Consider the following 24,292-nt stretch of genomic DNA (forward strand, 5'->3'; position numbering starts at 1 on the left):
ATGTAGTAAAGCTGCCAGGTAAATTCTAATGGCCTCCCAATGGGATTCTGTGAGGTGCAGGGGTAGGATGGTTGGGGGGTGGGGGGGGGGGGGGGGGGGGGGTGGGGGTGGGGGGGGGTGGGGGGGGGAGCAGGAGGTTGGGGGCTCTTTTATAAACACTCGGTGGAGCATGGAGGGTGTGTGGAGCTGCTGGAAGGTGCCACACACCAGTGGCGAGAGCCTACTCATCTGGCCCCAAAACGGTAAGAGAAAGAAATATTGTAATATTGTCATGATGATGCTACCAAGGCCGCAGAGCTGCCGATCCTCTATTTGGGCCAGAATGCTAAGGAGGCAGTCTGACACCCTCAATTGGGCAGCAGTCCTGACATCTGGGAAGGATGGATTTGACGTTCTGTGCAAAGCCCTGTGCCATGTTGGCACCAGAATCCTCCATTTTCTTTGATGTTGGACGTAGGCTTTCTGGCGCCAAGTGCACCAAGCATTTTCAACAACATCAGCGTTTTTCTTCTGGTTCATTCAAGAGATCATTTAATCCCTCGACATCAGAATCTCTGCCTGACCTTGCATTCCAGTGAGCCAGTATATCTGCTATCCTCACCACCTACCTGGCCAATGTGTCCATCATCCTCTCTCCTCTAATCTGTCCTCCAATGAAATGTGCAGTTTCAATATCTGAACTGATAGCTGCGAGTGTGAAATCAAGTGGCGATGCTATGTCTTCATTTTCATTCCCTTGGTGTCCTCCCTCTTCATTATCTGAAAGAAAAAAGGCACATGGGTAAAGTGGTGAGGGGGGTGAGGGAATGTGAGGCATGTGCTTACACCATCTGGACTTGTAAATTGGAAGAGAGGATGAGAGGAGGGTAAGTGGAATATGAGAAGAAGGGTTACTAATGAGCATGCCATCATCTTTGATGGTTTCAGCCCTGTTACTGGCCATGGACTCACCAATGAGAGTGCCAACAATGGCCAGCACTGTCTCTTCTCCATGAGAGTCGGGTCATGCCAGCATGTCTGTCCTTCACCAATTACAAATGCTGTTTCTACTTGTCCACAACCTTTTCCTGCAGGGGTCAGAAAAGAGCATCTGTGAGTGCTGTGAATTCTATTTGATTGATGTGGCTGTCAGGTTCGAACTGCTGACAGCATTTATAAGATGTCTGATGTGGATGTGAGGTTTGCAGTTTGTGTGAGGGCGAATATTAATAACGTGTTTTTTTTTTAGTTATGTGGTGAATAGAGAAGTATCTGAGGTTAGTGACACAATAGTGACGCAGTAGATAGGATGTGTGTGGTGCTAACAATTGTACACAAAGACTCGAGTGATGTACAAGAGAGGCTTTATTACAGTGAGATGCTATTCCTCCGGTGGCAGCTGTAGAATAGCATCTCAGTGAAGCTTACGAATATTTATACAGCTCCCTGTGGGCGGAGCTAGGGAGAAATCTGTAATACAGGTACACACATATATACAGTGGTTGGATCACCACAATGTGACATTTGAATTTACTGACCTTGTTAATTCATTAAATTTGCACCATTTCAGCCAGGTCCTCAGGGCTTGACCTCCAGCATTAACCTCCATAGGTAACAGCCTCTGAGAATGTATCGTGAGGGCTCCCCGTATGGATGCAGTGCATCTCTTCTACTTTCCACCTCCTCCACTAAAATCACCAGTGCAACGCTCCAAAACTCTGGATCCTGCTCTCTCCCATGTTGTACCATTTCTTACTGTGTTGGATTAACTTCCTGCACAACTGCTAGTCCTCACTCCACCCACAATGCATTTAAGGGCTGCAGGCTGACTAGAAGCAACACAGCTGAGCTTTTTACTTTTAATTTGAAGTTGCTTAATTTGAATTATCTATTAATTTGAATATTTCACGAGCAGGGATCACTTTTTGTGCCATTAATTTTAAATTGTTTAATTTGCATGACCAAATCATTTTTTTTCAAGCATAAACTGCCTTTGAATTAGCAAAGGATAGGCTTTGTTCTTAATGCGATATAACATACAAAGTCGAAGTCAATAATTGTGCACTGGTGAACCATTTACCACATGAAAGAGTGTAACCCATTATTTCAGACACCATGAAACTCATGCACATGATGCAATTGATGCAAATTTATGCAGTTTCCTCAAATATTATCATTGCCAATTATGATGAAGATGAGAAATTGTCACACAGGGTATTTTATTTTTGGCAGTAATGTCATTAAAACCTGCATTAACATGCATACAGACAGTATGATTGCTAGAGCGGTGATCAAGGTGTCATAAATGTGAGGTAATCATTGATTTCCAGGTGAAGTGCTCTTCTAATAGATCCTGAGAACCAGATACATGTTTACAGATAGCTAGCTAATGAAATATTATTTACGTTTGAATGACCCCGGGGGTAGATAATTTATGAGGGGTACTGTGTTTAGTCCTGACTAAACAAGTCAAGAGATATCTTGTAAGAAGAGATGAAAGAATGTCTTACGTTTTGGGTACAAATGATGTAGTTAATGGGAGGAGCCAGATCTCCCTGTAAAGTCAGTGGGTCTTAGAATTCTCATCCGAACTGAGGTGTTTCAGTCTGCTGCTAAAGGATTTTCTCTCCAAAGATTCTTCACAGAGAAAAGCAAGTAAAACTCTGGTTGTTAACATTATTCATGAGTGGTATTTGAAATATAGGGCATAATTTACCGGCCATGCAGTGCCCAAAACGAAGCATGCAGTGGTGCAATGTGGCCAGTACATTCCAGGAGACCCATCTCCTGGGATCTACCCACCTCACCATGCCTCATGAGACCTAACACAATCTTGTGAGACGCTGCGATGTGAATCCCGACCGTTGTGCGCGGGATAACGTTTTGGGAAATCTGCATATTAGAGCGAGACAGATAGTCTCACTCTAATATTCAGTTCCCTGACGTAACCAAGGCAATAGGATCTATCTCCTTCACCTTGGAGACCTCAAACAATCGTCGTTCAGTACTGGTCTCCACAAATGGGGACCAGATGGAACGGCACTTGTGGGGGTCTCCTTGAAAATTGGAGGTTCCTAAGTGCTTTCTCACTGGTTAGGATGGCACCCTGGCACTGCTGGTGCAATCCTGGAACCCTAACACTGCCAGCCTGGTGCCATGGCAGCATCAGGCTGGCACCATGGCAGTGTCACCTGCATGCCAGCCTGACTTTGCCAAGGTACCCCGGTGGCACTGTCAGCTGTCAGGGGCACTTCCAGGGTGCCAGCACCAAGCTGGAATTTTTTTACAAGGTGATGCTCGGGCCTGGGGTGCCCTGTGCAAGTGATGTGGGGTGCGGTTGGGTGCCAAGGACCCCCTTATAGGTGAGTTGGGACTTTGGGAGAGTCGGGGGTTACGTCCGGGGATCGAGAGTTTGGGATGCCATTTAACAATGTCCCAATCGCTCCCTGGACTGAGGAGGTTCAGCAAACGGGGCTCCTCAGTGCAGGAAACAGGACTAAGTATGGCCCTGGTCACGTATTCTGCGTTAAGGCCCCATATCTAACCGGGGTGGCGTTAGATAGTGTTATGGTTCTTGGTGCTACGAGCGGCGGGAAACACACGGCGGAATGGGATCGCTATGGGACATAGTTCACATTTGGTTTGATCGCGCCCATATTGGTTTGCTTAATTGGAATAGAGTGGCAGGTTTAAAAAGTAAATGAAGGTTTTCTCTTTTACTTAAGACCTGTTGTAACTGTTAACTGTAAAGCTATTTCTTTGTCGCTGTGGTTAATTCTGTGTTTACAGTAAAGTTTGATTTCGCATAAAAGATACCCATGTGGCAGTGTTATCACTCCTGTGATGCAGTAAAATTTCCTCACAGTTTGCAAATTGCAAAAAGTTGGGATCTTACCACAATCCCGAAAAAGATTACACAATGGGTTGGACTGTGATTTAATTCAATGATGTAAATTCAGAGTCAGCAGCCCATTTTACATCACTCCCCGGTAACACCAACTGAAGAAAAAAAACCTGAAGTGAAGAGATGTAAGATGGGTTCTTGACTCACTAACACACATCCACCACCATCGATCCACAATCATTCAATTTCTCTTTGTTGTAAAATCATAAAATTGATGTTTTTGCTGCATCAGAGACATTTGTTTGCAAGGCTTGCAGTCCCCCTGACCTATCACCAGCACAATTCATAAATTCACAGGCAACAGGTCACCAACTTCTTGGTTGTCCCAGGCTTTGATTGACGTTAACTGCTGCTGGTTCTTTTAATTTAGGCTTGAATGACTGGTTCTGTACTTTATCCCTGGTCAGGCATTCAGAAATAGTCATCAAGTGCTCTGCCCGAAGGCAGGTTCCTGGCTGATAGGCTTCTCCATGACTCTCTGTCCTGTGCCAGTCTTCTCATTTCCCAATAACTTCCTTCAATTTTATAGCCAGCCAGCGTTGATATTCTCTTCCTCCCTCTTCCTCTGTTTCCTGAAGTCATCCCTCCAAAATGTCATTTACCATTCCGTCTCCTCTTGAGATGTGCCTTGCCTGTTCAGCAAATTTCTCCTCAGTACTTTATCACTTGTTACTTTTTCTTGAAAGCTGATCCTTTCCATGCGCCTCCGAATCCACATTTCACAGCTTTTCAGCAATTGACGGCCCATTTCTGTAAGATCCAAGTCTAACATTCACACAAGCCAATGCTCAAATCAAGCTCTTTGCAAAGTGCTTCTTGTGCTGTTTATTCAGCTTTCCAGTTCGCAACTGTCTCTTTTCTGAAATGCAGTCTTTCTCATCGTTACCCTTGTTCTTATTTCTTTGATGCACCTTCCATCTGCAGATATGTTTCCTAAGTACTTGAATTCTAGCAGCTGTTCTAATTCCTTTCCTTCCATGAATATATTAATATTTCTTGGTAATTTTGAGATACGCCTTTGGTTTTATGATGTTCGCTTTCATTCCGAAGCTCATGCCTGCTGTTACTCATCAATCTACTCATTCTTGTAATCCTTCTTCTGTGCTTGCTACAAGTGCTTTGTCATCCAATTGATGTATCATTACACGCCCCCAACCCCCAATCTTAACTCTAGTTCCAGTGTCTTCAAACGCTTCTTTGATCATTGCTTCTGCATTGACATTGAAGAGGACTGGTGATAAACAACCCCCTTGTTGAACTCCTCTTCCAATTATGCATCGTTCCGACTCCCAGTAATTGACTACTTTCATTGTTGCTGTTTGTCCCATAGGCAGATCATCTTTCCGCATGGTTGGTTCAGAGCTTAATCCTGTCAACTTGATTGAATGTTTTTGCAAAATCTACAAAGCAAGCATATACGTTGACCTGAATCTTCTAATTTGAGCAGTAGCGAATAACTCAACTTATGTCACTGATGAACCTCAGGGCCCTAAGGATGTCCCACTGCGTTTAAATGCGCGGCACTTATGCAGGAAGTCTAAACTCTCAGTTGTTGCTTTTACCCTTCCCGATAATTTCCACAAAGATAAAGTCCAAAGAGAAGCCCACAAGATAAGTAAGAAAGGAATAGAGCAAAGAACAAAGAACAATACAGCACAGGAACAGACCCTTCGGCCCTCCAGGCCTGTACCGGTCATGATACCAACCTTTGCCAAACTCTCAGCACTTCCTTGTGCCGTATCCCTCTATACCCATCCTATCCATGTGTTTGTCAAGATGCCTTTTGACCGGCGTTAATGTATCTGCTTCCACAACCTCCCTGGCAACGCGTTCCAGGCACTCACCACCCTCTGCGTAAAAAACCTGCCTCGCACATCTCCTCTAAATGTTGCCCCATGGACCTTAAACCTATGCCCCATGGTGACTGACCCCTCCACCCTGGGAAAGAGTGCCTGTCCATCCACTCTATCCATGCCCCACATAATCTTGTAGACCTCTGTCAGGTCACCCCTCAACCTCCGTCTTTCTAGTGAAAACAGTCCAAATATATTCAGCCTCTCCACATAACTAACACCCTCCAGACCAGGCAACATCCTGCTAAACCTCCTCTGCACCCTCTCAAAAGCCTCCACATCCTTCTGGTAGTGTGGCAACCAGAAATGTGCGCAATATTCCAAGTGCAGCCTTACTAAGGTTCTGTACAGCTGTAGCATGGCTTGCCAGTTTTTATACTTGATGCCCCATCCAATGAAGGCAAGCATCCCGTATGCTTTCTTGACTACCTTGTCCACTTGTGTTGCTACCTTCTTAGGTCTGTGGACCTGCACGCCCAGATCTCTCTGACTTTCTATATTCCTAAGAGTTTTACCATTTACGGTATGTTTCCCCTCAATGTTATACTTCCCAAAACCTCATGTTTGTCCGGATTAAATTCTATTTGCCATTTCTCTGCCCAAGTCTCCAACCTATCTATGTCCTGCTTTATCTCCTGACAATCCTCAACACTATCTGCCACTCCACCAAACTTGGTGTCGTCTACGAACTTACTAATCAGACCGGTTACATTTTCCTCCAAATCGTTTATGTAGACCACAAACAACAAAGGTCCCAGCACCGATCCCTGTGGAACACCACTAGTCACAACCTTCCATTCAGAAAAACACCCTTCTACTGCCTTCTATGACCTAGCCAGTTCTGTATCCAGCTTAGCACCTCACCTCTGATCCCATGTGACTTCACCTTTTGTGCAGGTCTGCCATGACGCACCTTGTCAAAGGTTTTACTGAAGTCAATGTAAACAACATCCACTGCCCTCCCCTCATCAATTATCTTTGTCACTTCCTCAAAAATCTCGATCAAGTTAGTGAGGCACAACCTCCCCTTCACAAAATCATGCTGTCTATCGCTTACGAGTCCATTTGTTTCCATATGGGTATAAATCCTGTCACTGAGAATTCTCGCTAATAATTTACCCACTCCCGGCGTGAGGCACACCGACCTATAGTTTCCAGGATTATCCCTGCTACCTTCCTTAAACAGCGGTACCATATTAGCTATGCTCCAGTCCTCTAGATTCTCACCTGTAGCCAATGAGGATACAAAGATGTCAGTTAAGGCCCCAACAATTTCCTCCCTTGCTTCCCTCAGTATTCTGGGATAAATCCCATCTGGCCATGGAGACTTATCTACCTTAATATCTTTTAAAAGACGCAATACCTCCTCCTTTTAGATGTTAACATTATCCAAACTGTCCACACACCCTACCCAAGTATCAACTTCCACAAAGTCCTTTTCTTTAGTGAACACTGATGCAAAGTATTCATTTCGTACCTTGCCCATTTCCTCTGGCTCAGCACATAGATTCTCCCTATTGTCCTTAAGTGGTCCAATCCTTTCCCTGGCCACCCTCTTGATTTTTACATATGAATAAAAAGCTTTGGGATTCACCTTAATCCTATTTGCCAAGAACTTTTCATGACCCCCTCCTCGCCCTCCCAATTTCCCACTTCAGTACCTTCCTACTTTCTTTATACTCCTCAAGGGTTTCGACTGTTCCCACCCTTCTCAACTGTACAAAAGTCTCCTTTTCCTTTTTGACGAGGTTCACAATATCCCTCGTTATCCGAGGCTCCCTAAACTTCCCATACTTAACCTTCATTCTCTCAGGAAAGTGACTTTCCTGAATCCTAATCAACTGTCACTTAAAAGACTCCCTCATGTCCGATGTTGATTTATTATCCAACAGCCGCACCCAATCCAAATTCTTCAACTCATGTCTAATGTTATCTAATGTGGTGCATCCAACAACTCGACGAATGATTGCTGTTGTACAGAACAAGAGCAATCACTGGCCGATCAGCCTGTCAATCAGGATGGTCCACAGGTCAGATCGGCTACCCTGGACACTGACCATTCAGATTGATATTCCCACACAAACGGAGTGGGGCAGTTATTGAAACTCATTAACTGGACAGAGAGTTACCATGAAATTTAATGAACCTAGAAATCTCTTAGAATTACTTGGATGGGTGTTCTTCAAGATAGGAATGGGAAAGAAGATGTCAAGGAGCACAGGATGGACTTTGATTCTGAAGGAGGTACTGTGCCCAGAGATCCTCCTCTCAATCCTTCCAAGTCTTCCTTCCTGGTGTGTAGGCCCTAGCCCCTGGGCCAGGTCATTCTGGACCTTCCTCAGACCCTACTCTTAGTGTTCATATGGAGTTCCACCACATTGCTATATCCTGTGAAAAATAATTTCAGCTCCATTTAATCAATATTATGAGTCAGGTTGCTGACAAATAGCTGATGACTGTCTGGGTATTGGATTGTGTGCCATGCTTGATTTGCACTGCATGGCCTGGGGCCCTATGACGGCAGCCCACCCTGCCATTGATCATGAGGCCATGGGGATGGAATCTGTATTTCTGGTTTTGTTGCTGGCCAGGGCTGCGGTGTCAGGGCTTATAGTCAGAATTCCAGTGTTGGGACAATGCCACTGCTTGGCAGATTCTGTTCAAAGTGTCCTCGAATACTCAACCAGAATGGATGCTGGATCAGTAATGGAGGGAATGGAGATTTTATCACAGGGCCCTCAGCAACTTCCTTCTCCAACACAAGCTTAGGCTTTACTTGCTCTATGGGTGACCCTGGATGTGTTCTCTTATGGGTTCTATGTTCCTACGTTTCCTTCCAGCCTAAATCCTCTTCTGATAATAAGTGAAGGAGTGAGAACACTGAGGCTGGGAGTTAACCGGACACACACACATACACACAAACACGTATAAACACAATACTCGGTGTAGGAGCACACAACCTTCCCTTTCTCCCAAAAAACAGCGACATTCCGCTGGGAGAGGAGGAAAATTCAGGCTGAAGGCCGACCTGTTTTCAACTCCACTTTCAGGTGAATTCCACTGAGGCCAGCTTGGAGTTTAGCAGTAGAGGTGAAGGTAAGGTCGGTGTCAATTAAACCCGTCCTTGGCTTGGTCCCGTTCCCCTCCCCATTCCCTGGTGACCAGCTCTTGAAGTCTAGTCTGTCTTTTTCTAGCTTTGCTTCTTAGGTGACAAGGCAAAAAAGGTTTTATTGGTTAGCTCGGCTGCTTTACTCTTTTTAAAGGATAATCTTTATCAATTACTCATTTTTTAAATAACCAATTTATTCCTTTGATATTGATTTTTTTTGGCTCAGCAAGATGTACATGTTTTCCTCATACCTCAAATGTTTTGTGTTGAAATATGCTTAGTCTTGTGCCAAACCTGGGGCTGGATTATCCGCCCCGCCACATTTCTGTTTCAGCACGCCGGCGCGATGCTCCATTTTGCTGGCTGGTCAATGGGGTTTCCCATTGTCACGCCGTCAGAAAACTCCCGGGCTGCCGGCAAAATCGAGCATCCCGGCGGCGGAGAATCCAGCCTCAGATCTCAGGCAGCTGCTGCTGGGTTTCATTCTGAAGTAAAATGTGAGGCTTACAAGAGTCTTATTTTTTGGGAGGGGCTGGGAAAAATAGAAAAAGCAAGTGTTGGAAATGCCCAGCATGTCCGGTGGTGTCTATGCAGCGAGAAACACAGGTCAGTGACCCTTTGTCAGAACACGTTCATTCATGGACCTCAGGCGACCATCTCTCTCCACAGACGCTGCTTAGTCTGTGGAGAATTTCCAGCATTTTCTTTTTATATTTCCAGATTTCCAGTGTCTGTAGTACTTTGCTGTCCTACTATATGCTCCATTCTGGGCATTTATAAGTGTTTCAATTTAAAATGGGAAAGTATTTATCTGTTGAGAAAACCCACTTGGGTGAATGGAACCCGTACCAGCCTCCCCGAACAGGCGCCGGAATGTGCCGACTAGGGGCTTTTCACAGTAACTTCATTGAAGCCTACTTGTGACAATATTATTAGAAATAGCACATTGTTATTGGAATGGTTAACTTTGTGTCCCACTGAGAGGTCTTCAGACTTGTATGTTTAAACATTAACAATTTATTGTTAACCCATGACTATGTATATATTCCAGGTACTGCCATGCACGGGTGCTGCCTCCATGCTAACTGCTTCTCGACTCTATGCCCCAAAGTTTACTGGAATATGACTCAATGCATCATACCATGAGCAGTATTATTCTCCAGTCCTACATTAACCATTGCTCTGTCAAATACCTTTATATTACAACGGCACACTGTTACCATATACAGCAATTATTGCAGATGAATTGGTTGGTGCTAATTTACAGGAAGGTTTTTGACATTTGTAAACTTGGAAGTGAAACCAGGGGTTTTGTGCCAATACCATATTTCATTAATATTTTAATCTATTCTCATTTGTAAATAGGATTGTTGTTTGCGGTGCTATGCGAGTGGAGTCTTTTGGATGTTGCTGTCTGGATATCGAATTGGCCCTGGTTCAAAAACGTAGAGCTGGTTCCCTAATATGAATGACCAAGCTGTGTGTAATTGTCTAACAATGCCGTGGTTACAAAGTGTATCATACATAAATCTAAGCTTTCAACGTGTTTTGTAGATTAAGGCATAGAATACAAAACCAAGAAGCTTTGCTGAGCCTATTAAAATAACTTGATCCAATTGTGACAATGGAACTAAATTCTGGGCACACAAACCATGTGAGGGGAGGGTTAAAGGCAGGAGGTGCGGAGGAAATATGGGGCCCAGAGACAGGAGAAAACCAGAGCTCATCACTTTGCTGGGCCAGTCCAGCATCCGCTTGTAATTGTCGATGGGGCGGGGGGTGGGAGGGGTGCGTTTGTGGGTGTAAGGGAGGGGGTGAGCATTATCATTGCTGAGAGGGGGGTGAGATTGTCGTGAGTGGACTATGAGGGAGGGAATTAACCTTGTCAATAGGGGGGCCGTGCAATGTTGATGGTGACATTTCTATTTAAAAACAGTGTGAGTCATTGAAACAAAGGTGAGCTTAAAGGGCATGTCTTCAGTTCATGTTGAAATATAGGGGCCATGCCTTTGCTGGAATTGCTCCCACCACTCGGCCTCCTGATCCTTCTCATTGCCATGTCCTTGCTCGCAGCTCAAAATACCTGGGAAGCTGACGGAAAGCCTCCGATTAACATCAAGAAACACGGAGAAATACAGCATCAAATTGACACTGGACACTATGCAGAGCTTGGAGTCATTCTTTCCAACATGGAAGCCATTGCCTATTCCATCATCAGATGTGAGGATCCAAACATGAGATAGCTTCTGATAGGTAATCCCTATCTTCCATTGCTGCACAAGCAGCTCCCACCAAAAACCTGAGTGCTGCAGTGGAAGCTATTGTAGTTTGGTGCATCAATCCTCCAATGGGACCTACAATGCGTCAAAGAAGACAACCAATCTGTCCTGCAGAAGCTTACGAGGATCACTGAGACAGCAGCCCAGGGGAGTGGCAGTAGCTCGGTGGAACATGGGCCTGATATCCCCAAAGGAATCTTTCATTCTGTTGCTCTTACCGCTCCAGCAGTACCCTTGCTGTTGCTGGTCAGCCAGCTCAGACAATGCCACCCATGCAGAGTTAGTGCAGCCTGAAACAGGCCAGAGCCCCTTGTGACCATCCTCCAAGACCATCGACAGCCCCCTCCACCGAAAATCATCTGCTGCCGATGCTGCAACATCTGAATTTTATTTTCATTGCTGTCAGTTGGGAGACATATGTAATGGATGGTGTGAGAAGATTCAACAGTAACTTTGAGGGAATTGAATCTCGCCTTAAAATTGTAAGATTTGCAGGGTTAACAGGGAAGCTAATTGGTAGTTCTTTCAGAGAGCTGGGGAAGCCAGGATGGCCCAAATTACCTCCTGTGCTGAATGATTCTATGAAGAGTGGGACTAGGTAGCTGTGGAATTATTTTCAGGAGCCCCCACCCTGTGCTGAATTTGCCATCTAAACTGCAGACACCCGTAACCCTTGGACATGATTTGGCCATGTAGACAAGAAGGGTAAATATTGTTCTGCAATTTGTGTTTGAAACAAGCATGTATTTCTATTTGCCCTTGAAGCACAATTTACATTTGCCAATTCGCTCCCTGTTTTAATTCTTTCTGCTGGTCAGGCAGCGTTTGTTTTGTATTTTACTATATTCTCCTGCCAATATTTTTCTGTATAATTCCTGGCTGCAGTTCCCAGTTAAATAGGATAGTGAGATTCCTCAGGGAATCTCCGATCGCACTGCATGATTTAGATAAGGAAGATAATTCCAGGAGGGGACAAAACATATTCAATGGAACATTTATTTTACAAATGTATCATATAAGATGTTAAGTAGGATTCCCGAGAGGACAGGACGGTGCGTAAATGAAAGATAAGTTGAAATTGTCAGGGGTATTTAACATGCATTTCAATTCTGTGTTTACAAAAGACAAGGGCAATGACATTCATTCTGGTGCCAGTTCAAGTGATGCAATGCAGACAAGACAGCAGAGCTGAAGCAGCTGGGTGACATACCCAGATGTAACACCAACGTGCGTCCAAAGAGATTGAAGGAAATAGATCACCATGTCACAGACGTCAAGGGGCTGCTGCAACACACCGATATTAAAATTAACGAACGGCTATGCAGGGAACACTTCCTTCATTCACTCCTGAAGCACAAGTGTGAGGAACCAAGATGGGCCCCTTTCTGGGGCTATTTAAAGGGCCACTCAACGAGTTGCAGCCAAGTTGCATTTGACACAGTTGTGCTTGGGCAAAGTTGGTGGAAGCATTGTGGTGAATTGCTGGAATGGTCCAAAGGTTTCTGCTGACTCGAGAAAAGCAGAGAATGACGTTGACTTGTAATTGTGGAAGCACCAGTTGCAGGGAAACTTGCTCTGAAACATGAGCATGAAATGCAGAGGGGGTGACGGAATAGAAGAGAGATATATTATTTGAGGAAGACTAGAAAGATAGTATGTTATTTAAATGGAGGAAGACTGCCAAACTCTATGGTACAGAGGGGAACTGGGTGTCCTTGTACACCATAAATGTATCATAGGATTTACAGAAGGAGGCCATTCAGGCCATCTAGTCTGCACTAGCCCCAAGAAAAAGCACCCTCCTTAACCCCATACCTCCAACCTATCCCTGTAATCCAGTAACACCTCCTAACCTTTTGGACACTAAGGGGCAATTTAGCATGGCCAATCCACCTAACCTGCACATTTTTGGATTATGGGAGGAAACAGGCGCACCCGGAGTAAACGCATGCCGACACTGGGGTAAAGTGAAAATAAAGTGAAAACTCCACACAGACAGCCACCTGAGGCCAGAATTGAACCCGGGTCCCTGGAGCTGTCAGGCAACAGTGCTAACCACTTTGCCAGCCTGAATCTCAAAAAGATAGTACGCAGGCACAGAAAATTATTCAGAGGGCAAATGGAAATTTGGAAATTATTACAAGGAGAATCAAATTTAAAAGTAGGGAAAGCGTCACTGCAGCTATGCAGGACATTAATGAAACTGCATCTGGAGTACTAACATGAGACAGCATCTGGGGGGTGGTGAGGAGAAGGACAAAGGTACACTAAAATGATGGGGGGGGGGAAACAAAACGGGCTGAGGGCAAAGGGAGCTGCTCCCAGGGGGGAGCCACTACACTGTTGAGTCTAGCTGCTCCCAGGGGGGAGCCACTACACTGTTGAGTCTAGTATGAAGAAGTAAGGTGAGGAAGGGGAGGGGTGGCGTGACATAGCTCACGAAAGGGAGGAAGAACCTGGCAGAAGGAGAGGACAAAACAACGAATCAGGGGAAGGGAGGGTAAAGGGTAAAGGGGGAAGATAACAAGGCTATGAGGAAAGGGAAGAATAGATGGCAAGGCTAGATGTGTTGGGGGGGGGGGGGGGGGGGGGGTGCCGCAGAGAGGGAATAGAACGTTGGTCATAACAAATCGCACATATGGACGGCTGGAACAAAGAAGAAAGCAACGGCCATTTTGGAAGGCCCTCAAACAAAGGAAAACTCCAGTGTGCAGGGGAACATCCACGTGGTAAGTACAACTGTCCGCACAAGAGGGTGGGGACAGAACCCCCCCCCCCCACCCCAACAGAACAGTCACCTGGAATGTCAGGGGACTCCACGGCCCGGTGAAAAGAACCAGAATCTTCGCTCATCTAAAAAGTCGAATGGCCAAAATAGTCTTCTTCCAGGAGGCACAACTGAAGGAGAAGAACTTACTGGGTGTTGGACAGGACAGGTGTACCGACCCGATGGGACAGTACGTAATGGTTCGGGGCATCCTGGAAGGGGCAGCGGTGGTGCTTGCAAATATATGTCCCCCCCCCAACTGGCACAACGTGGATATCATTAAAAAAACATGGCAGAGACCCCTGACCTAGACTCTCACTGACTCATTATGGGGGAGGGGAGACTTCATCGGCGTACAGATGATGGACAAATCCAGTCCTGAATCAGGGAAACAATTGGCAATGGCTAAGGAACTGAACGCTTTTATGGAGCAGAAAGGGAACGAGCTCCCTACTAGACAAACTTCTGACATCAGACAAACTAGGGAATGGTAGCTGCACTGATATGTACGGATGACTGCTAGAGGAGATAAGGGTACCGCTGGACAAGACACGGGGAAAGTGGGAGGAAGAGCTAGGCATGGAGATAGGGGAGGGACTCTGGATTGAAGCACTTCATAGGGCGAACTTCACCCCCTCACGCACAGGGCTGAGCCTAACGCAAGTAGTGAACAGGGCGCACTTGACCAGAACACGTATAAGCGGGTTATTTCCAGAGGTGGAGGACAAATGTGAATGGTACGCGGGAGACCCGGCCAACCACACCAACAAATTCAGGTCTTGTCCCAGACTTGTCAGGTTCTGGACCTCCTTTTTCGAAGCCATGTCCAAGGTTGTGATAGTGAGGGTGGAGCCAAACCCAGGGTAATGGAACAGCCATAGCTCTCTATGGGGAGAGAGGCAAATGCCCTAGCCTTTGCCTCACTGATCGTCCGCCAGAGACTCCTACTCGGCTGGAGAGCAGCGCCACCAAATGGCACAGACTGTCTGTCCGACTTCGTAAAATTCCTCAAATTGGAAAAGATAAAATACATTATCAGAGGATTGAGGAAGGCTTCCGCAGTACATGGAAGCAATTCACCAACCTGTTTGAGGACCTGTTTCTGACCAGCAACCAATAAGGGAGGGGGGAGCAAATTCAACAAAGGAAGGAGAAGGGGGGGGGGGGGGGGGGGTAGGAGAAGGGAGGAGGGAAGACACTACCCAGAGTACAGGGGAAGCAGGGCAGATGAACCAAAGGGTACCGAAGGAAAGAGAGCCCATAGGTGTGGCCACGGTAACGACATTGGGATTAGATTGGATTGGATTTGTTTATTGTCACGTGTACCAAGGTACAGTGAAAAGTATTTTTCTGCAAGCAGCTCAACAGATCAATAGTACACGAAAAGAAAAGAAAATACATAATAGGGCAACACAATGTAACTAGATAACACCGGCATTGGGTGAAGCACATAGGTGTGTAGTGTTAATCAGGTCAGTCCGTAAGAGGTCATTTAGGAGTCTGGTAACAGTGGGGAAGAAGTTTCTTGCGGTCTTGGGCCGGGCAGTTGCCATACCAGGCTGTGATACGGCCAGATAGGATGCTTTCTATAATGCATCTGTAAAAGTTGTTGAGAGTTAATGTGGACATGCCGAATTTCCTTAGTTTCCTGATGAAGTATAGGCGCTGTTGTGCTTTCTTGGTGGTAGCGTCGACGTGGGTGGACCAGGACAGATTTTTGGAGATGTATGCCCCTAGGAATTTGAAACTGCTAACCATCTCCACCTCAGCCCTGTTGATGCTGACAGGGGTGTGGACAGTACTTTGCTTTCTGAAGTTAATGACCAGCTCTTTAGTTTTATTGGCATTGAGGGATAGGTTATTGTCTCTCCTGTATTCTGACTCGTCGTTATTCGAGATCCGTCCCACTATGGTCGTAGCGTCAGCAAATTTGTTGATGGAGTTGGAACCAAATTTTGTAATGCAGAGGTGTGTGTACAGGGAGTATAGTAGGGGCTGAGTATGCAGCCTTACGGGGCCCCCGGTATTGAGGACTATTGTGGAGGAGGTGTTGTTGTTTATTCTTACTGATTGTGGTCTGTGGGTTAGAAAGTCGAGGATCCAGTTGCAGAGTGCAGAGCCAAGTCCTAGGTTTTGGAGCTTTGATATAAGCTTTGCTGGGATTATGGTGTTGAAGGTGGAGCTGTAGTCAATAAATAGAAGTCTGATGTAGGAGGGGTGCGTCTTGGTGGCCGTAAACACGCCCCTGCTATGTTTTAACACCATGGAGCCACATGTAAATAGTCAAACAATACGGTTGTGGAAACCATGACTGGACCCCAATGTTAACATGCCTCGTAGCTGTATATATGCTTCTTATGTATTCATACTTGATTACTCTGTTTTCCCTTTTGCCGTTTTATTTTTCTATTTGTATTCCTTATTCTTTTGCTTTTTTGCAATGTTGTCACAATCAAATACAAAAACCAATAAAAATACGTGTTTTATTTAAATGCTGGCATGAACTGGTTGTGCCAACTGACCTGTTTCTGCGTGGCATGTTCTATGTGTTTCTCTGTGTGTATCAAAAGATTTATCAGAGGGCTAAACCATTTCCCCTATTTTAAAATAATCCGCTAGAAATTAGAAAGGTGAAAATGTGCTCAGTGATATTTTAACAACTGAATTATCGCATTTTAATGAGATTCCCCTGCCAGCAATGCTGAGGCATTTGTTTATCCATTTAGGTTAAATGGGTTAACAAATACTTTAAACAGTGCTCAAGCAGCACAGACACATTTTGCATGAGCTTGAAGATTGCTGACAGCGATTTTGTCTTGTTAGTTACTTAGCAACAGCAGCTCAGTGGTCCTTCATTGTGGACAAGGTAATGGCCCAAACTGTTTTGTTCTTGCTGTTTCTTGAGGTAACTCCTCGAGCCAGTGCAGCTTTTTTTAAAAATCAGTTTTGCACGGTTGCACCCTCAGAATGGTGAAGGCCCCTGCTTTGTGGTATTTATTTTGCGCGATTACATGTGTTCAGCATCTCGTAGGGGCCGATGGTTTGACAGGATGAAGCAGCCACCGTGACACTGTAGATGTCCTTTATCATGAGAAAGAAGACACATTTCAGCAAATTGAAGTTAAACAGAACACAATTTGCCAATATGAGCTGCAAAGCTGCACTGATCTGGATGAGCCTAAGTTACGGCATCCTTCAGGAAAAAAAAAACGGCTGCTCTCAGAAATTCACGCGTTAATTGGATCTCCCAGCACCAGGTCCACAGTTGGATTCAAGCCTAATTTTCCAACTGTCAGCATCTTGCACACTGCACACAGTAGGGAAAAGAATTAATGCGCCTGTAAACATTTAGCTCATTATGCCCCGGCATTAGTCACTTTCCACAAATAGGATAGGTTCACTAAAACAATTGAAGCAGACTTTTGTTTCAAGACCAATTTTTCGACAGGCATTTTACAATCTCTGGCAAAACTAGAATATTGCTTCTCAGTTTATTTTTCATAAAACATCATGCTGAGAAAAAAATAATTTATTCATTTCATGATGTTCTTGACCTTCCAATTGATTTTACAGCTCCTGAATATCCTGTTAGGTGGTGATTGGCGATCGTAAGCATGAAAGATTTGGATGAGCAACAGCTCAGAAATTGTACTACACTTGGAGGGGTGGGGCGGGGAGGTGGTTGGCGAGGAATAAAAAGACCACGGTAACTTGTATGAAAGAAAAAATGAAAATCACTTATTGTCACAAGTAGGCTTCAAATGAAGTTACTGTGAAAAGTCCCCAGTCACCACATTCCAGCACCTGTTCGGGGAGGCTGATACAGGAATTGAACCTTGCTACTGGCCTGCCTTGGTCTGCTTTAAAAGCCAGCTATTTAGCCCAGTGTGCTAAACCAGCGTCACACTTTGCTCAGTAATGACTGAAAGCCACAGCCAGCCAGCTTGTTGAACTTGAGATAATGCTTGCGTAGATGTAGCACTGAGTCATCCTTAATAACACTCAACAAGGTGCCATCTGTCAAATTTGATCACCATTCAATGTCTATCTATCCAAATGGCTTTTTATTTGCTATCCTGAAAGGAATATCCAGCACCAAATGCAGCTGCGTGACCAGTTTAATTGGGTAAGTCTCAAACAGAACTGCTTAACTTGGGCTGGTGGCCCAACTGCAAATAATAGATTCCAGAATTCACCTGGGTCGAGATTAAGATTATACCCAGTGCTGCAATGTGTCAAATCATTTCCAAGCAACTACACATCAGCATGATTTTGCAACCAGGAATATATTAAATGGAACATTTTACAGGCCAAATCAGGAAATACTCTGGTCTATTACTGAAACATAGCATCATACAGTACAGAAGCAGCCAATCGGGGCCGACTCATTGAATAACCTGCCAATCAGACCAACTTTCCAGCCACTTTCATATAACTCTCGATACTTGTCCTCATCAGGTAATCCAATTTACTGATCAAAGTTATTACTGAAACAACTTTTAGCATTTCCCAATTATTTCCAACTGCATTATGTGATGAGCAACCCTGTAGCCTTTCAAAGAATATCAGGGGGACAAAACCAACAAAGGAACAGCACCATCAGAGGGACAGCACCATTAGGGGGACAACACGGACAGACGGACAGCACAATAAGGGACAGCACCATCAGGAGGACAGCACCATCAAGGGACAGAACCATCAGGGGGACAACACCATCAGGGTGACAGCCCCATCAGAGGGACAGCACCATCAGAGGGACAGCACCATCAGGGGGACAGCACCATCAGAGGGACAACTCCATCAGGGGGACAGCACCATCAGAGGGACAGCACCATCAGAGGGACAACACCATCAGAGAGACAGCAGCATCAGGGGGACAGCACCATCAGGGGGACAACGCCATCAGAAGCACAACACCATCAGGGGGACAGCACCATCAGGGGGACAGCACCATCAGAGGGACAGCACCATCAGGGGGACAACACCATCAGAAGCACAACACCATCAGAGGGACAGCACCATCAGGGGGACAACACTATCAGAAGCACAACACCATCAGGGGGACAGCACCATCAGGGGGACAGCACCATCAGAGGGACAACACCATCAGGGGGACAACACCATCAGAAGCACAACACCATCAGAGGGACAGCACCATCAGGGGGACAACACCATCAGAAGCACAACACCATCAGGGGGACAGCACCATCAGGGGGACAGCACCATCAGGGGACAGCACCATCAGAGGGACAACACCATCGGGGGACAGCACCATCAGGAGGACAGCACCATCAGGGGGACAGCACCATCAGGGGGACAGCACCATCAGGGGGGCAACACCATCAGAGGGACAGCACCATCAGAGGGACAGCACCATCAGGAGGACAGAACCATCAGAGGGACAGCACCATCAGGGGGCAACACCATCAGGGGGACAGCACCATCAGGGGACAGCACCATCAGAGGGACAGCACCATCAGGGGGACAGCACCATCAGGGGGACAGAACCATCAGAGGGACAGCACCATCAGGGTGACAGCGCCATCAGAGGGACAGTACCATCAGGGGGACAGCACCATCAGAGGGACAGCACCATCAGAAGCACAACACCATCAGGGGGACAGCACCATCAGGAGGACAGCACCATCAGAGGGACAGCACCATCTGGGGAACAGCACCATCAGAGGGACAGCACCATCAGGGGGACAGCACCATCAGGGGACAGAACCATCAGGGAGACAGCACCATCAGGGGGACAGAACCATCAGGGGGACAGAACCATCAGGGGGACCGCACCATCAGGGGACAGCACCATCAGAGGGGCAACACCATCAGAGAGACAGCACCATCAGAGAGACAGCACCATCATTGGGACAGGACCATCAGAGGGACAACACCATCAGGGGGACAGCATCATCAGGGGGACAGCACCATCAGGGGGACAGCACCATCAGGGGGACAGCACCATCAGGGGGACAGCACCATCAGAGGGGCAGCACCATCAGGGGGACAACACCATCAGGGGGACAGCACCATCAGGGGGACAGCACCATCAGGGGGACAGCACCATCAGGGGACAGCACCATCAGAGGGACAGCACCATCAAGGGGACAGCACCATCAGGGGACAGCACCATTAGGGGGACAGCACCATCAGGGGACAGCACCATCAGAGGGACAGCACCATCAGAGGACAGCACCATCAGGGGACAGCACCATCAGGGGGACAGCACCATCAGAGGACAGCACCATCAGGGGACAGCACCATCAGGGGGACAGCACCATCAGAGGGACAGTACCATCAGGGGGACAGCACCATCAGGGGGATAGCACCATCAGCGGGGCAACACCATCAGAGGGGCAACACCATTAGAGAAACAACAGTTTCAGAGAAAGAACACCGTCAGAGAAACAACACCATTCGAGGGACAACACCTCACCTTCGTCCCACGGCACTTTCCCATGCAATAGCAGAAGGTGTAACACCTGCCCCATTACCTCCTCCCTGCTGACTATCCTAGGGCCTAAACAGTCTTTTCAAGTGAGGAGTGAGGCAGTGCTTCACGTGTACCTCCTTCAATCTGACCTATTGCATTTGCTGCGCCCAAGCGGTCTACTCTACACCAGAGAGACTAATCACAGACTGGGTGACCACTTTACAGAACACCTCCAGTCTGTCCGCAAACAGGACCCAGACCTTCCTGTCGCTTTCCATTTCAACTCACCGTCCTGCTCTCATGTCCACATGTACGTCCTTGGTCTGCTGCAATGTTCCAGTGAAGCCCAGCGCAAACTGGAGGAACAGCACCTCATCTTCCGATTAGCACATGACAGCCTTTCGGTCTTTACATTGAGTTCAATAACTTCAGACTGTGAACGCTCCCCTCCACCTTTATCCCATTTTTATTTCTATCGTTTCATGTTAATGTTTCCATTGATGAGCTTTTCCTTCACTGTTGTCCCCCCTCTCCCCATCCCACTTGAGCCATCTGTTCCCTGTTCCTAGTTTCCCTTTGACACACTGCTCACCTTGGTTCTGCCATTCACACATTCTAGTCTCCCCCAAGATGACCTAATTTCCCCGCTGATGGTTGGAGGCTATTTTAGCTGAGCTATTAACCTGCTTACTTCAAAACATATCAAAAGCTCGACGACAACGTTACACAGAGTGAAATAGAGAGCGGGAATTCCTGGCCTCCCAGCCACGTGTTTCTTGACAACGCGCCATTTGCTGGTGGCAGGATTCTCTGCTCCCGCTGTTGTCCATGGGAATTCCCACTGAAGCCACTTCATGCCGCCGGGAAACCCAAGGGTGGGGCTGCGCTACCGGCAGGACCAGAGAATCCTGCTGCCAATGAACGGCTGGAGAACTCCGGCAAGAATATATACCACAGAAACAATCCATTCAGTCCAAATTGTCCATGCTGTAATTATGCTCTAAAAGAGACTCATCCTGCCCTTCTTCACCTCACACTATCAACATAACTCGCTATTCCTTTCTCGCTCATGTGTTTATCTACCTGCCCCTTGGGGACATCCTCTACTGCTCCCTGTGATAGGAAATTCCGCTCTTTGAGTAAATAAGTAGCTTCTGAATTCCCTCTTGGAATACTGACTACCCAAAACAGTAAACTGACCGCTCAAAACAGTAAGCTGACCACCCAAAACAATAAACTGACAGCCCAAAATAGTAAATTGACTACCTACAACAGTAAACTGACTGACCAAAACAGGAATCTGACTCCCAAAACAATAAACTGACCCCCCCCCCCAAAACAATAAACTGACCTCCAAAACGATAAATGAAAATGAAAATCGCTTATTGTCACAAGTAGGCTTCAATGAAGTAACTGTGAAAAGCCCCTAGTCGCCACATTCCGGCACCTGTTTGGGGAGGCTGGTACGGGAATTGAACCATGCTGCTGGCCTGCCTTGGTCTGCTTTAAAAGCCAGCTATTTAGCCCAGTGTGCTAAACCAGCCCCGTGACTCCAAAACAGTAACCTGACCCTCAAAATAATAAACTGACCCCTGTCATCGGCGTGTCCCTTTAAGAAAGGACAGCACGGTAGCATGGTGGTTAGCATAAATGCTTCACAGCTCCAGGGTTTCGTATTTTTCGTATTTTTCTAGGCAGTGTTAACTGCAATGCTTTTGCCAAATCTAACAGCCTGAAACCAAAAGCAGAAATGAGCTCAGCTCAGCTCCCCCCACCCTCTGACATCACTTCAGTAATATGAGTTGCTCCATTTCTTAAAGGTACATTGTTTAAACGTCCATTTCTTAAAGATACTCTCACATGACAGTTGTGTAATTTGTCTTTTGTTCCAGAGTGGTTTGTTGTATTGATAACAAAGAAACCACCAATTATTGAATTGAAACATGGTAGCATGGTGGTTAGCACATGCGGGGCGGCACGGTAGCATGGTGGTTAGCACAAATGCTTCACAGCTCCAGGGTCCCAGGTTCGATTCCCGGCTGGGTCACTGTCTGTGTGGAGTCTGCACGTCCTCCCCGTGTGTGCGTGGGTTTCCTCCGGGTGCTCCGGTTTCCTCCCACAGTCCAAAGATGTGCGGGTTAGGTGGATTGGCCATGATAAATTGCCCGTAGTGTCCTTAAAAAATAAGGTTAAGGGGGGGGGGGTTGTTGGGTTACGGGTATAGGGTGGATACGTGGGTTTGAGTAGGGTGATCATTGCTCGGCACAACATCGAGGGCCGAAGGGCCTGTTCTGTGCTGTACTGTTCTAAGTTCTAAGTTCTAAAGGGTTTTCTCTTGTCACATGACTTCAGTGATGTCATTGTGTGGGTGGAGTTGGGCTGTGGCTCTGTGAGTTTTTACTTTTGCTTTCAGTTTTGGAGCTGGTTTGTGACTCTGTGACTTTTTACTTTCATTTTCACATTTGGTGCTGTAGGCTCAGACAGAGAAGTATTTTGGGCTGTCTCTCCATTTTCAATTTAAAGAGTTATTCCAAAGAAGAAGCCCAACGATTACCTGCTGTTTTGGTAAAAAAAGGGTTTTTGGTTTATGGGATCTTGCATTTGAATTGGAACAGTTAAGGGTGATTTCATTAAGGGTTATACATAGATTACTGTAGTTGTGTGGGATATTTATGTCCGTAGTTGATAAAAATTCTTGCTATGTGTGTTTATACAAATGTTAACTAAATTCTCAGGATAAAGCTTGTTTTGTTTTGATTAAAAGCGCCTAAGAAGACTGTTGAATAACGTCTGAAAGGCAGGCTCTTCGGCTCATCCCGGCCAAAATCAATAAACAAGTATTGGTCAGGTGAACTCCATAATATACTCTGGAGTTTTCTAAACACTGGCCCATAACACCCCCCAAAATAATAAACTGACCCCCAAAACAATAAACTGACCCTCCCAAAACAATAAACTGACCCCCAAAACAGTAAACTGACCACCCAAAACAGTAAACTGACCGCTCGAAACAAAATGCAGTTAAAAACTATTGTTATTATTATTTCACACGCTCAGCAATTTTGCTATTTGTAAATGCAGATTTATGCGCAGTTGAATATGTATATTTAAAAATATGCTTGGGGTTATGTTTTTTCCCTACATGTGCAAATTGATTTTAATCCATTGAGATTGAATTGCATTAATGATTCGTGTCCACTGTAGATATTGCTTTGATGCAATGTGTTTTTCTCATTGCTGTGACACATAATGGAGCATGAAGTCACCAACCTGACAGTGAATCAGGTTTTGACAAGCACAGGAAGATCATTTGAAGGAGCTTAGAACAGACGACTTTAGCTTGACCTGCAGGAGAACTGCAAAAAATGGGATATACATTGGAATCAGCTGCAGGGAGAAAACATACAAGAGTCCTTTTTCTGCCCTACCCTCAAATCTTGACCCCCTGATTCAAACATGCTTACATTTGTGGGTTCCTGTCGTTACCCGACTACACACCTCAGGCATGTGCAAATTGTCCGGGCCTTGTATCTGACAGCGCCACTCTCCGAGAAACCTACAGCAGCTGTAATGATTACCTGCTTTGGGACTGTCTGCCTGCTCTTCAAAAACACTGGAAGGCCTCTAACCCTTGCCTGCTATCCCATAAGGAATAATGAGATGATCCTTTTGGAACTGTCCCCCCTAATCCTTCTCGTAGATGCCTTTCAAACGGGCCACACTAACAGGACAAGGGAATCAAAATGTGACTGATTATTTTGTGTGTCATAATCACAGACGTCCAGGGGGGTATAATTAACGCTTTCTTGGGGAAAAGGTTTTAAACCACCAGACAGAATAACTTTTCTTTGCACTCGGAAATGAACCATTCTGCAGACATTTCAAAGAGGAAAGCTGGTACTGCAGCATTTTTAAATATTGAGAGTAAAGTATTAGAGGTACAGATACTCTGATTCTAGATAATT

General features: G+C 46.0%; 1 long non-coding RNA gene across 1 annotated transcript in view; it reads right to left on the reverse strand.

The window, feature by feature from the left end:
• Nucleotides 1–256: 256 nt before the first annotated feature.
• The window catches only part of LOC119977364, a 125,671-nt gene continuing 101,635 nt past the window's right edge, over nucleotides 257–24,292 (reverse strand). Inside the window, exon 3 of the long non-coding RNA XR_005463187.1 lies at nucleotides 257–759. This is a non-coding gene — a long non-coding RNA (uncharacterized LOC119977364). The remainder of the gene's footprint in view (nucleotides 760–24,292) is intronic.

The sequence above is a fragment of the Scyliorhinus canicula genome, chromosome 1, assembly GCF_902713615.1.
Source record: "Scyliorhinus canicula chromosome 1, sScyCan1.1, whole genome shotgun sequence".
Classification (NCBI taxonomy): domain Eukaryota; kingdom Metazoa; phylum Chordata; class Chondrichthyes; order Carcharhiniformes; family Scyliorhinidae; genus Scyliorhinus; species Scyliorhinus canicula.